Below are 15,119 nucleotides of genomic sequence, written 5' to 3' on the forward strand. Positions count from 1 at the left end.
ATTTTTCACCCATCCGCTTCTCATCTGTTTCACCGTTACAAGCTTAGGAATTTGCATGCACGCTGCGCGTCCCATTAATATATATATTTTTTCGATTATTATATTTTCATGAGCGTGAGAAGCCATAATCAAAATCAAAATTTGATTAATTTTCCAGCCCTACAATGTGGCATTGATTTAGAGGTGCGGTGGTAGATGAGGTCATAGTCTATTTGGCATTTTTGGCCATGTAATTTTTATGTAGATGTGTGTGGGGAAACAAAAATAAGCAAAAAACATGAAAAGCTAAACAAATATGCGCAGAAATACAAATTAACTCTCTTACATTGCTGCTTTTTTGTTGGAGGTACAGCAGCACCAAATACATGCTTTCATGTTAGGCCATCTAGACAAACAGATACTTGCACTTTTGATAACACTGGCCAGGGTGAAGTGTTTTTAGCGTGTGCATGTGGACGGGTTGAATGGAGAGTTAATGCTTGATCCCATTCTGATGACGTTACAATTGAGCGCCTTTAGCTGGATTAAGAATGTATGGAAAACACTGATTTAAAGGGCAAAGCCCCCATTGTAGTTTGCGATTATGGACAAAAATACATTTCCCCATTGTAGGTAATTTTTAGGGCTGTCAAACAATATTGTTTTTAGACTTCGACTTAGACAAACTTTATTGACCCACAAGGGAAATTGTTCCACACAGTAGCTCAGTTACAAAAGGATGAAAAGGGTAAGGATGGAAAGGATAATGCAGATATAAAGTATACTTTAGTCCGATTAATCTCATTTTGGAATTTGGATTACTCGCTTGCTTAATTAACATTTTCTTAAAGGCCTACTGAAAACCACTACTACCGACCACGCAGTCTGATAGTTTATATATCAATGATGAAATCTTAACATTGCAACACATGCCAATACGGCCGGGTTAGCTTACTAAAGTGCAATTTTAAATTCCGCGCGAAATATCCTGCTGAAAACGTCTTGGTATGATGACGCCTGCGCGTAACGTCACGGATTGTAGAGGACATTTTGGGACAGCATGGTGGCCAGCTATTAAGTCGTCTGTTTTCATCGCAAAATTCCACAGTATTCTGGACATCTGTGTTGGTGAATCTTTTGCAATTTGTTCAATGAACAATGGAGACAGCACAGCAAAGAAGAAAGCTGTAGGTGGGAAGCGGTGTATTGCGGCAGGTGTTGTGCCGGATAACGCACCCCCGCCGTAGAATGCACCCCTGGACTGTTGTGCCGGATCATACAGCCGGTGTTTCATTGTTTACATTCCCGGAAGATGACAGTCAAGCTTTACCATTGGCCTGTGGAGAACTAGGACAACAGAGACTCTTACCAGGAGGACTTTGAGTTGGATGCGCAGACGCGGTACCGTGAGTACGCATGCAGCTGCGGCTTCTAAACATTTGATCGCTTGCCCGTACGTGGGTGCTGCTATGTGCATGTCACGTACGTAACTTTGGGGACTTTGGGGAAATATATGTGCTGTATGAACTTTGGGGAGGTGAACGGTACTTTGGGCTGTGGGATTAAGTGTGTTGTGCAGGTGTTTGAGTTTTATTGGCGGGTTATATGGACGGGAGGGGGGAGGTGTTTGTTATGCGGTATTAATTTGTGGCATATTAAATATAAACCTGGTTGTGTTGTGGCTAATAGAGTATATACCGTATTTTCCGCACTATAAGGCGCACCTAAAAACCACAATTTTTCTCAAAAGCTGACAGTGCGCCTTATAACCCGGTGCGCTTTATTACGATTCATTTTCATAAAGTTTCGATCTCGCAACTTCGGTAAACAGCCGCCATCTTTTTTCCCGGTAGAACAGGAAGCGCTTCTTCTTCTACGCAAGCAACCGCCAAGGAAAGCACCCGCCCCCATAGAACAGGAAGCGCTTCTTCTTCTACTGTAAGCAACCACCCGCCCCCGGAAGAAGAAGAAAAAACGCGCGGATATCACCGTACGTTTCATTTCCTGTTTACATCTGTAAAGACCACAAAATGGCTCCTACTAAGCGATCCGGTTCATAAAAAGACGCAATCTCTCCATCCGCACACGGATTACTACCGTATTTCACAGCAACTGATATTCCTGTGAACCGCACTGTGGAACGGGAGCACGTACGGTGAATATTCGCACCACAGGGAATGAGAAGTCATCCTTCACTGTGGTTCTAGCTTGCCATGCTAACTTCCACCCATGGTGATATTCAAAAGGAAGACCTTGCCAAAAGAGACCTTTCCAGCCGGCGTCATCATAAAAGCTAACTCGAAGGGATGGATGGATGAAGAAAAGATGAGCGAGTGGTTAAGGGAAGTTTACGCGAAGAGGCCGGGTGGCTTTTTTCACACAGCTCCGAAGGCGAACACACCTTCACTAAGACGGGCAGACAGCGCCGGACGACATACGCCAACATTTGCCAGTGGATCGTAAATGCCTGGGCAGATATTTCGGTCACAACTGTGGTCCGAGCTTTCCGGAAGGCAGGATTCACAGAACTGCTGCACAACAACAGCGACACTGAATCCGATGACTTCGACGAGACGGAGCCGGCCATTTTTGGATCCCACGCTTGCGCAACTTTTCAATTCGGACACCGAAGACGAAGAATTCGAAGGATTTACGAATGAAGAATAACTTCAGAAGGTGAGCGCTATGTTTATTTTGTGTGTTGTGACATTAACGTTCGAGCAACATTATGTTGCTATTGCTCTACACCATTTTGAATTTTACTATGTTTGTGATTGCACATTTGCGTACATTTTGGGACAGAGTTGTTAGAACGCTGGTTTTCAATATATTATTAAAGTTTGACTGAACTATCTGACTGTTTTTTTGACATTCCCTTTAGCGCAGCGTAGGCGCGGCTTATAATCCGGGGCGGCTTATTGGTGGACAAAGTTATGAAATATGTAATTCATTGAAGGTGCGGCTAATAATCCGGTGCGCCTTATAGTGCGGAAAATACGGTATATGTCTTGTGTTTATTTACTGTTTTAGTCATTCCCAGCTGAATATCAGGTCCCACTCGCCTCTCACAGCATCTTCCCTATCTGAATCGCTCCCACTGCCCTCTAAGTCCTTCACTCTCACTTTCCTCATCCACAAATCTTTCATCCTCGCTCAAATTAATGGGGAAATCGTCGCTTTCTCGGTCCGAATCGCTCTCGCTGCTGGTGGCCATGATTGTAAACAATGTGCAGATGTGAGGAGCTCCACAACCTGTGACGTCACGCTACTCGTCTGCTACTTCCGGTACAGGCAAGGCTTTATCAGCGACCAAAAGTTGCGAACTTTATTGTCGATGTTCTCTACTAAATCCTTTCAGCAAAAATATGGCAATATCGCGAAATGATCAAGTATGACACATAGAATTGACCTGTTATCTCCGTTTAAATAAGAAAATCGCATTTCAGTAGGCCTTTAAGAAAACACCCCAATTTTGTACATAAATGCCATTTTGTTGTTCGAATGTTATCCTGGAACGTTTTCAAACGTTTTACTTGAATGCATGTTTTTATTCGCACAAAACTTGGTAAAAGTCTTATATAAAGTTCTTTGAGGCTATACATTGGAGGGAAATTTGCCATAACGCACACCAGTCAGGACTCTCCTCACTCATTTTTGTACTGATCACTGACCGTATAGCGGTTTAAGTAAATAAATGAGCTTGTACAGTCAGAATGATTAATGCAATATTATTTTTTTTTTTAATCACATGAGTTAACTTGTTAATAATTTTGACAGCTCTGGTAATTTTATATACAGATAACGATATATATCACAATATAGTATGGTTTTCTTAAAATTATACACACAAACACATAAGTGAATACCAATTTTGCTGATATTTTCTCTTTTTTTGTAAAGTATATATTATACTGTGTATATAAAAAGGAGAAGTTCAAAACAATAAAACTTATTAACAGTGAAGTCATGTCTTTCAAGTGATGTAAATGCTACCACAAATTAGAAATGTAACTGCAGTTAGATTAGTGCTTCTCAAATATTTTCTGTTACCCCCCGAGGGAGAAGAAACTATTTACCATATCTTACCATCCAAAAAATCGCTGCCGTTGTGTCCTTGGGCGGGACACTTCACCCTTTGCCCCCGGTGCCACTCACACCGGTGAATTGAATGAAGAATGATAGGTGGTGGTCGGAGGGGCCGTTTGCGCAAATTGCAGCCACGCTTCCATCAGTCTACCCCAGGGCAGCTGTGGCTATATAAGTAGCTTACCACCACCAGGTGTGAATGATTGATGGGTTCTACATGTAAAGCGACTTTGGGTACTTAGAAAAGCGCTATATAAATCCCAGTTATTATTATTATTATTTCACGACCCCCCTGCCCCACTCTCCACAGTGACTAGTAAATAATATAATTTGTCTATAAAATTGTTATGACTATATCTCTGTATACCATTGTAAGCTTATTAACATTAAAGGAAACGATACACCATTCTTTCCTCGTCTCCCACCGTGGTTTTACAGTGAAGCCAAGTGCTCCATACACTTCATCATATTCTGATACGGCAAAAAAGGCATGTTCCCCTGGCATAGCATCGCACCGCGCCCCGCAGCAGCCCAAACGTAAAATTACGATACTAGCAACACATAATTATATCGCACAATAGATTTACATTTATTTCTATTACGGAATTATTATAATCTTGCTCAGCACTACAGAGTTTATCCCACTACAGAGTGACATATGCACAAACTTCACATCCCTTCTTATTATTGAAACAGTGAAGCCAATTCCATTATTCTGTAGACTGAAAACATTTGAAGGGCAGACCAGTATCACCCTTGAGCACCTCAGGGTGTGATTCTTCATTCAGTGTAGCTGTTCTGATACTTTTGTCCACCTCCAGTTACAAATAATACTATCTTGTAAAATGTGTATTAGCTCAATATGTAAATGCAGTCAATAGCGACAATAAACAGATGACCACTATATGCAGGTTGGAAGCCATTTTAAAACAGACTTTGCTGAGGTTGGAGCAATGACAATCTCACACGTTGAATGAAGCTGGATACGACGTGAAGCATTGGATTAGTAAACAAAAGGGATAAAACTAGAGCTGTCCCCATTGTGGGATCGGATCAGGGCTGGTATTTTCCTTAAAATGGTCGCGATGATGAGCTGCCGAGCCCAGCTGATCTTTGTCCCAGTCCCAGTGTTTACGTACTAAAGATTGTACTCATGTGAAAGATTCCTTCGAAAGGGATGCACGCTCAGGGAGACACACTTACATTTCCATATTCCATGTTACACACATGCAGCAGGGTGCAAGTTACAATGAATCCACAGGGCAAACACACTCCTGAGATACTAATCCTCACCACCAAAGCGAAAAAACCAAGTTTATTTTAAGTAATATTATCACTGGAGGACAAGAGGAGGAATAGAGGAAAAGCAATGGCTAAGCATGCTAACCACAGGACGACACAAGAAGCTAACCACTAAAGCGTCAACGTAAAGTAGGGGTGATCAATCCAGATGTCGATACGATTAATACATAGTCTAGTAGTATCAGTATATAAACAATACTGAAGTACAAACCCTGTTTCCATATGAGTTGGGAAATTGTGTTAGATGTAAATATAAATGGAATACAATGATTTGCAAATCATTTTCAACCCATATTCAGTTGAATATGCTACAAAGACAACATATTTGATGTTCAAACTGATAAACCTTTTTTTTTTTTTTTTTTACAAATAATCATTAACTTTGGAATTTGATGCCAACAACACGTGACAAATACGTTGGGAAAGGTGGCAATAAATACTGATAAAGTTGAGGAATGCTCATCAAACACTTATTTGGAACATCCCACAGGTGAACAGGCAAATTGGGAACAGGTGGGTGCCATGATTGGGTATAAAAACAGCTTCCCAAAAAATGCTCAGTCTTTCACAAGAAAGGATGGGGCGAGGTACACCCCTTTGTCCACAACTGCGTGAGCAAATAGTCAAACAGTTTAAGAACAACGTTTCTCAAAGTGCAATTGCAAGACATTTAGAGATTTCAACATCTACGGTCCATAATATCATCAAAAGGTTCAGAAAATCTGGAGAAATCACTCCACGTAAGCGGCATGGCCGGAAACCAACATTGAATGACCGTTACCTTCGATCCCTCAGACGGCACTGTATCAAAAACCGACATATATCTCTAAAGGATATCACCACATGGTCTCAAGAACACTTCAGAAAACCACTGTCACTAAATACAGTTCGTCGCTACATCTGTAAGTGCAAGTTAAAGCTCTACTATGCAAAGCGAAAGCCATTTATCAACAACATCCAGAAACCCCGCCGGCTTCTCTGGGCCCGAGATCATCTAAGATGGACTCATGCAAAGTGGAAAAGTTTTCTGTGGTCTGACGAGTCCACATTTCAAATTGTTTTTGGAAATATTCGACATCGTGTCATCCGGACCAAAGGGGAAGCAAACCATCCAGACTGTTATCGACGCAAAGTTCAAAAGCCAGCATCTGTGATGGTATGGGGGTGCATTAGTGCCCAAGGCATGGGTAACTTACACATCTGTGAAGGCACCATTAATGCTGAAAGGTACATACAGGTTTTGGAACAACATATGCTGCTATTTAAGCGCCGTCTTTTTCATGGACGCCCCAGCTTATTTCAGCAAGACAATGCCAAGCCACATTCAGCACGTGTTACAACAGCGTGGCTTTGTAAAAAAAGAGTGCGGGTACTTTCCTGGCCCGCCTGCAGTCCAGACCTGTCTCCCATCGAAAATGTGTGGCGCATTATGAAGCGTAAAATACGACAGCGGAGACCTCGGACTGTTGAACGACTGAAGCTCTACATAAAACAAGAATGGGAAAGAATTTCACTTTCAAAGCTTCAACAATTAGTTTCTTCAGTTCCCAATCTTTTATTGAGTGTTGTTAAAAGAAAAGGTGATGTAACACAGTGGTGAACATGCCCTTTCCCAACTACTTTGGCACGTGTGGCAGCCATGAAATTCTAAGTTAATTATTATTTGCAAAAAAAAAAAAAGTTTATGAGTTTGAGCATCAAATATCTTGTCTCTGTAGTGGATTCAATTGAATATGGGTTGAAAAGGATTTGCAAATCATTGTATTCCGTTCATATAAACATCTAACACAATTTCCCTACTCATATGGAAACGGGGTTTGTACATACAGCTACAAAAGTCAAACAACAAAAAATGAGCACTGAATAATACATATTGCGCACATACTGCACCATATCACACACCATTGAACAATTTCCCTTGTGGATCATTAAAGTTTGTCTAAGTCTAAATACATAGACAAACAACAAACCACCATTTTAAATTAATACCCGCATACTGTACACCGCAGTGGTCTTGGGGGTGCTCCACGCCATTGTCTGCTGGGCAGGGGGCAGCACAGGAAAAGACCAAACAAAGCAACCTGCGTCCTCAGCTGACCACTAGCTCTCGATCAATGTCCCGTACACGCGAATGAGTGAGAATAAGTCCAGGGAGACCGAAGTGTCCGATACATGCTCATTCATCGCTTGCCCTTTGGTATACCACCTATACTTTGTTTACTGCAGAATGCAGTTTTTGCTGACAAGCAAATTAAAGAAATAACTTTTTGCATGTAAAGTTGTTCACTTTACACCCAAAAAATGTACCTAAAACCATGGCCCCAAAACCTAGGTACGGAGTGTGCCGTGGGTTTCCTGTACCATTGAACCCCTAATGCAAATGTCCGTAGTATGTTTATGTGAACCGTAAGCGATCGTCATTGTTAATTTCTGTTATTTATAAAATTGTTAAACTTAAATATTATGGAAGAAAGAAATTAATAAGAAAAACATTCATATTACAGCAAGTTTATCCTAAAATAGGAAACCAATATTAACTGAGACTTCCTCCATTGACATTATGCATTATTGCAGCAAATTTTGATTACCGGTAGTTTTTTCTATACGCAGTAAAAAAAAAAAAGATTCTGGGATGATAAATAAGTGGCCGCTGATTGCATTATTCAGGTGGCCGCTAATGACAAGGTATATAACACTTCTTTTCTCTGTGGCTACTATAGACGTGGTGTCCGCTAACACAGAGTTGACTATCTGAAAATAAAAGCTGAAATGTTGGGCTCTGGTGTAATTTTGTCTTTTGATGTCAAACCCAAATGTTTTTGTCTCTAGCAAACATTTGTGAAGTGTGAAGTGAAGTGAATTTGATTGAAAGATATTTTATTTTTGGGGGGAGTATCTCCAACTCAATATGGATTATGGGTGGACGTGTGCTGTAATGACAAGTGCCCATGTTTAGTGTGAATGATAGCAGTCCTACAAGAATATGTGGTGTTTGGGGGGCGTGGCTTTGCAGGATGCATTTGTTTATCCAACCACACTGGAACCAGCTTGGCAACACAAGGATGGACATGAAAAGCTGGAGGAGTGAATTTAAACGGTGTTGCTTTGAGTGAGCTGCTTAGGCTTAAACAGACTGAGAGTCAGTTTAAGTTGTGAAAGCCTGTTAATAAATGCACTCTGATTACACTTTTGCACCTCACTTTCTAGCTAGCAAATTTTCAAAGGACATTATATTTTCTTCCATGCAGTCAGCTCACAATCAGGGCTCTGACACGACGAATGAATGAATTACGCTCTTCCGAAAAAAGTGGGAACTTACGTGATGCTGTACTGTTTTGTAAATATGTGGGAGAAATAGGGCTGGGCGATATATCGATATACGCGATATATCGCGGGTTTGTCTCTGTGCGATATAGAAAATTACTATATCGTGATATCGAGTATATGTTCTCACGCAGTTGCTTTTAGCTGCGGGCATTACACTACAGGCTCTCCTCTTTCCAGTCTCTCCTTCTCACAGACAGACAAGCGCACCTTCTTACATATGTCACATACTGTCACGTCATACGTCACATACGTATACGCCCTCCCCGAGCAGAGAGGTAGCAGCATGGCTAACGTTAGCTGTGATGCTAGCGGAGTGGTGCGAGCGCAAATACAAGAGAAAGAAGGTGCGAATCTGGTAACAAATAGAGGAATAATTAATTCCCCAAAAAAACAGCAGGGGGTCAATCGTCTGGCGGTGGTTTGGCTTCAAGTAGGAATATGTCAAACAGACCACCGTAATTTGTCAAGTGTGGGGCAAAAGCGTTGCTATAAAATCAAATCAAATCAAATCAACTTTATTTATAAAAAGTAGCATTACTGCTGTAATAAACAGTTCAGGGTGTCCCAAGTTACCGGAGTGTGTCAGTAAGGAGGAGGAGTTTTGTCCCTCCAGAGTTGTCGGAGGGCTGTGACGTAGGGTGTGTGTGGTTGTGGAACGAGGTGTGTGTGATGTTGACATTAAAGAAGCGGTGGCTACCGAACCTGATCTAATGTCTCCCGTTTATTATTTTATTAGATAAGTACACTGTATAGGCGAACCCAGGACACTCGGCTACACTGTAGCATCATTTGAAAAGTCACCCGCTAGACAAGGAAGAGTGCTTACTCCGCACGTCAACATCTCCGTTCGGTGCCACACGTCCACACCATCAAAATGCCGAGGCAAACATTTCCAGATCAACACCGTATGAAAAAAATAGTGATTTTTTTTTAGTTGTGATTTCCTTCTCTGCATGAAAGTTTAAAAGTAGCATATATTAATGCAGTATGAAGAAGAATGTTTTAATGTAGACACACAGAATCATCATACTGCTGTGATTATATGCATCAAGGCTAAGGCAAAATATCGAGATATATATATCGTGTATCGCGATATGGCCTTAAAATATCGCGATATTAAAAAAAAGGCAATATCGCCCAGCCCTAGGGGGAAATAATAAATTTCAGTGGGAATTTATAGGCCAGAAATGTGGAATACTGGGAAAACATGGGATTTTTTGGAATGTAAAAAATAAATCGCCTGAAAGTTATGTTGATATGGTTTAAATGTGTCGACAAATGTTGAAGTAAAGTAGTACCTGCAGTACCTTAACTTGCGAATAGTTTGAGATACTAGCTGTCTCTCAGCTTTGCTATTTTTTAAAATTGTGAGCATACCTTGAATTACAAGCATTTTTCAGTCGGTTAAAGTACTATTTTTAACGGGGTTGTGACATCTGATAAATAAAAAAATGTATGTATTGTTAGATGTTGTATAAGATATAAGATACAATGACTAGATTTTAGGAAAAAAAAGTACTAAAAGCTAGTGAAATTATCTGTCCATGCAGCTAGTTATGTATAAGTACGTATAACGTGCTGAACATTTTGATTTTGGAATGGTTTTAAATTAAAGACAAATGGAAATAATTCACTCAATATTTTCCCGACTTGACAAAGAAGCTTAAAGCTTTTAAGTTTTTCAGTACTAACCACTATAGAGTTACTATTCATATAATGTTGATTTTGATGCAATATTATTTTTGAGCAGTACAGGACACTTAATCAACGTCAACTCTAGTAAGTTTTCCTGATTTTATTTCATACCTCAGTTATTTACAGGAGCTCGTCAAGTTAGTTTGATAATCCTAAATCAAAGAACAATTGGATCAGTGGAAACATTTTTCATCAAGAAAATAATAATATTTCCAGTAAATCAAAGTCAAAAAAAGTCATTACATACCCGTAGAATATCTGCTCTTCTCAACATTTCTGCACTGTAATTAGTCCTTTACTACTACTTTCTTAATGTCATGGTGGTATCAAACATGTCACATAAGTATGAAGGGTATGAAAGAGGTGCATTAGTAGCATCATCATAAGCTTTGATAACTGTTGGTGCTGCCATCCAGTGTTCAACTTTTAACAGTGTCTTCACCAGAAATAGGTTGTAGTCCGTCACGTGACTTTTAAATGGAAATTAACAAAGTGGTGGGCCACCAAACCTATAAGGCTTCTGTGCAGCAAACAGAGTGTGAACTATCTGAGTACACAAGGGGCCTAGATGTTATCATTAAAAGCAAATACGAGCAAAACAATCTAACAAGCAATCTATGCAATGGAATCTATCCCTATACGTTATCAAAAAAATAAGATTTGTCAAGTTCCCAGACATTTCGAACTATCTGGTGCTCAAGACATCTAAACAACAAAACAAATGAAAACTTGGAAAAGCGTGGAGGTCTACAACTTCTTTGTGTGTGGCTGGGTCAAGGAAATTCATATCAAGACTCTCCCAGATAAATCATGCATCGTTTTTGCTCGGATATGGTTGCCATGTTTGTAGCTTTAATTATTGTTGCACATCAGGCATGTTTTTCCCCGTCTTGATCAAAATATGACTTTAGATCTCAACATTGTCCAAGTGATGCAAGCTACATTTATGTTTGCTGCCTTTGCAGTGTTGTACGCTTAGCTTTTTCACTAGTAAGCAGCGTTGCCTAAAATGCAGTAATAAATGACTGTTTTTCGGTAATTAAACATTTAAACGGTATTACTAACCGTCTGGAATTTTACTGCGGTTTATCATATATATTATATATATATGATATATATATATATATTATACCGTTTACCGGTACATCCCTAATCGCACGCTAAAAAAAGTGGGTTCCATTGCAGATGCACTGCGGGACTAAAAATGCCCATAAAAAGTGGTTCATAAATGTCTGCTGCATGTTTTAAAACAAAGCAAAACACCACAGGTAGTAGCATGATAACGTGAATGTGCAGTAAATGAGTGTCTTGATGGTGAAAGCCACAGAGTACTTGCAAAAAACCTCATTTAAATAAGGCGGTCTGCACCACTTTTCAATTGTAAATGCAGTCTTTGTAGATTACACTTAACACACCCACTTACTGCATAGTACATGCAATTTTATAGCTTGAACATGCTGTTTAGCATGAGATATTTGGTCATTTAGTGCTATTACAAATGTCTTTCAGATATAAAATACACAACTTAAGTACCAGTATTTGCCCGTCATACACAAGCGGTAGAAAATGGATACATCACAAACTGTATCCAAGCATGATATGGGTTCACACTGATGTATGTTCACACTGATGTGTTGCTGCCTGTTTGTTAAGTAGATGTTCACCCCCTTGATGCTGTACTGTTCAAACGTATTGATTATTGATGGTATTGAATGGTTACTGTCCGCCGTTTGCGATCTCTTGTGTTAGACATTTGATTTGTGATTTTGGTGTTAAAAATATAGTCTAGTATAGTAAAATATAGTATTGGCTGTGACTTTGTCCTAGTGTACTTTTGTGTACTTTTATTTATGAATTCATCCAACATCTTGTTGAATAATGTCTTAATCAGGAATTTGTGAAAGTTTGTCAATTAGTGTCTGTCTTCAAAGGATTGAATGATAAATGACTAATGTATGTTAATGCTTTTGCATTTCCATGTTGATTTAGTTTCATTCAGTAGATATTTTAGATTGACATTTCTCAGTTTCATTATTTCTTTTAATGATGAGTGATTTGAGGATTTTTTTCCCCCTCAGGTTTGGTACAATATTTACAAAGTAGTTATTTAAGTTTACTACACTTTTTTTTAATACATATTTTCTATCAATTATTGAGTCTACTTTCTTAGTCATTCTTGATAATGTTGTTCAATATGCGCCTTTCAGATCTTTTTCTCAGTCATAATTCTTTTTTCTGTAATTAACGTCATTGTAAAAACTGGTAGGTGGTTTATTGACTGTTCAGTTCAGTTCTGTTTCAGTTTATTTTTAACATGCATACGATACAATGTAATGCATCACATATTTCCAGTTGTTTCATTACAGCACGTCCAAAAAGGAGTAGGAAGAAGCTGAGCTTATTTAATCCTACCCCTTTTCATACCATAGCAATTTTATCCCATTTCCTTGTTCTCTGTAACAGAACCGTGAATAAATAAATAATATACCATAGTAAGTAAACAAATATTATATAGATAAATAATCTATCTCAAAAGAAAAAAAAAGGGTTCAAGATGTTTATCATAATTATTGTTCTGTGTACTTTGTGAAAAGTTGTTGTTTGAACAGTCTCTTAAACTGAATCATATTGGTGCTTTGTTTGATTTCTTTGGTTAATCCATTCTATAATTTAATTCCACATACTGATATGCTAAAGGTTTTAAGTGTTGTGCAAGCATACACATGTTTTAAATTAGATTTTCCTCTCAGGCTATATTTCTCCTCTTTTGCTGAGAAGAATTGTTGTACATTCTTGGGTAGCAGATTATAGTTCGCTTTGTACATAATTTTAGCCGTTTGCAAATGCACCAAATCGTTAAATTTCAATATTTGTGATTCATTAAATGAAGGGTTTGTATGTTCTCTATATCCAACATTATGTATTATTCTAATTGATCTTTTTTGTAACACCGTTAGTGAATGAAGCGCACATTTGTAGTTGTTTCCCCATATTTCTACACAATAAATCAGATATGGTAACACTAGCGAGCAGTAAATAATATGAAGTGATTTTTGGTCCAAAACATGTTTTGCTTTATTCTCCCCGTGACTGCGTGGGTTCCCTCCGGGTACTCCGGCTTCCTCCCACTTCCAAAGACATGCACCTGGGGATACGTTGATTGGCAACACTAAATTGGCCCTAGTGTGTGGATGTGAGTGTGAATGTTGTCTGTCTATCTGTGTTGGCCCTGCGATGAGGTGGCGACTTGTCCAGGGTGTACCCCGCCTTCCGCCCGATTGTAGCTGAGATAGGCTCCAGCGCCCCCCGTGACCCCAAAGGGAATAAGCGGTAGAAAATGGATGGATGGGCATTAGACGTGTTTCTTTCTACTTTTTATGTTGTATGTTTCCAGTTCATTTTATCATCTATTATTACACCCAAAAATGTGTTTTGTTTTACCCTATTTACTCTGCCTATTTGTATGTGTTTGACTTTCCCTTCTACTGTTACCAAATAACATTATTTATTATTTTTATCATTATTTTACTGAGATTCAAAGAGTCTGTTTTTGTTAATTTCTTCTGTTATTTGTATTAGCTTTTGTGTTTTCTCTCACTAACAAACCACAGTTGTATAATCTGCAAATAATACTAACTTTATGTCCTTTGTAACTTTAGAAATGTTGTTTATATAAAGTTTGAAAAATGTTGGTCCCAGTAGTGATCCCTGAGGTACTCCACAAAATATTTTCAGCTCTGTAGAAGTGTGTTCTCCTATCTTCACGTATTGCTTCCTGTTGGTTAAGTAGCTTCTAACCCAGTTCAAGACAAACCCTCTGATTCAATACCTTTCTAATGTGTTTATTAAGATGCTATGATTAATTGTGTCAAATGGTTTTGTTAAATCCATAAACACTGCAGCAGTACATTTTTTTCTATCTATTGTATTGGTGATCTATTCCGTTATTTCGTTTTAGCCATTGATGTTGAGATGTTGGTTCTGTATCCGTATTTGTTATCTGTGAGTGTTTCGTTTTTATTTATGAATTTGTCTAATCTGTTGTTAAACAGTTTTTCAATAATTTGAGAAAATTGTGGAAGTAGTGAAACAGGTCTGTAGTTTGTAAACTGTTTTTTGTCACCAGTCTTATAAATTGGTATGACTTTTCCTATTTTAATTTTATCTGGGAATTTGCCTGTTTGAAATGATAGATTGCGGATATATGTTAAAGGTTCTGAAATCTCTTCAATAACTTTTTTTGTCGTTTCCATATAATTTTATTTACAATCAGTTGAGGTCTTGGATTGACCTTTTTTCACTATATTGATTATTTCCTCTTTTGTCACTCCTTCGAGGAACATAGAGTTGGGGTTTCTATCTATGGTGTCATTCAAGTCCTCAACCCACTCTGTATCTGGAATCTTTTCCTCCAGATTTGGTCCAATGTTCACAAAGTACTTATTTAAGCTTTCAACTACTTTGTTAATGTTGTATTTCCATCTAAGAAGTATTTAGGATAGTCCTTTTTAGCACCATTTTTAATAATGCTATTTAGGATGCCCCATGTTGCTCTCATATTGTTTTTGTTGTTGTCCTATAATTGACTGTAATATTCTTTTCTGCATGTTTGTAGTATGCTAGTTAGCTTGTTCGTATACGTTTTGTACTTGTACTCTGCTTTTGTAGATCTTTGTGTTATAAATGTTTTATATAATGTATTCTTCTTTTTGCAAGCATTTTTCAGTCCT

The 15,119-nt window shown here is 38.6% G+C and overlaps 1 protein-coding gene and 1 long non-coding RNA gene across 4 annotated transcripts in view; one reads left to right on the forward strand and one right to left on the reverse strand.

Moving 5' to 3' along the window:
* Positions 1–10,732, reverse strand: part of LOC133574238 (uncharacterized) — a 42,579-nt gene extending 31,847 nt beyond the window's left edge. Inside the window, exons 1-2 of one of the 3 annotated variants that reach the window (XR_009811385.1) lie at positions 10,637–10,721; positions 10,501–10,541 (exon numbers count right to left, since the gene is read on the reverse strand). This is a non-coding gene — a long non-coding RNA (uncharacterized lncRNA). Of the gene's footprint in view, positions 1–10,500; positions 10,542–10,636 lie in introns of all 3 variants that reach the window. The other 2 variants (XR_009811386.1, XR_009811384.2) reach the window with 2 other exon arrangements.
* Positions 1–15,119, forward strand: part of clasp1a (cytoplasmic linker associated protein 1a) — a 162,700-nt gene that overhangs the window by 31,675 nt on the left and 115,906 nt on the right. The gene's annotated exons all lie outside the window — the stretch shown is intronic.

This window comes from Nerophis lumbriciformis, linkage group LG31 (assembly GCF_033978685.3).
Source record: "Nerophis lumbriciformis linkage group LG31, RoL_Nlum_v2.1, whole genome shotgun sequence".
Lineage (NCBI taxonomy): Eukaryota > Metazoa > Chordata > Actinopteri > Syngnathiformes > Syngnathidae > Nerophis > Nerophis lumbriciformis.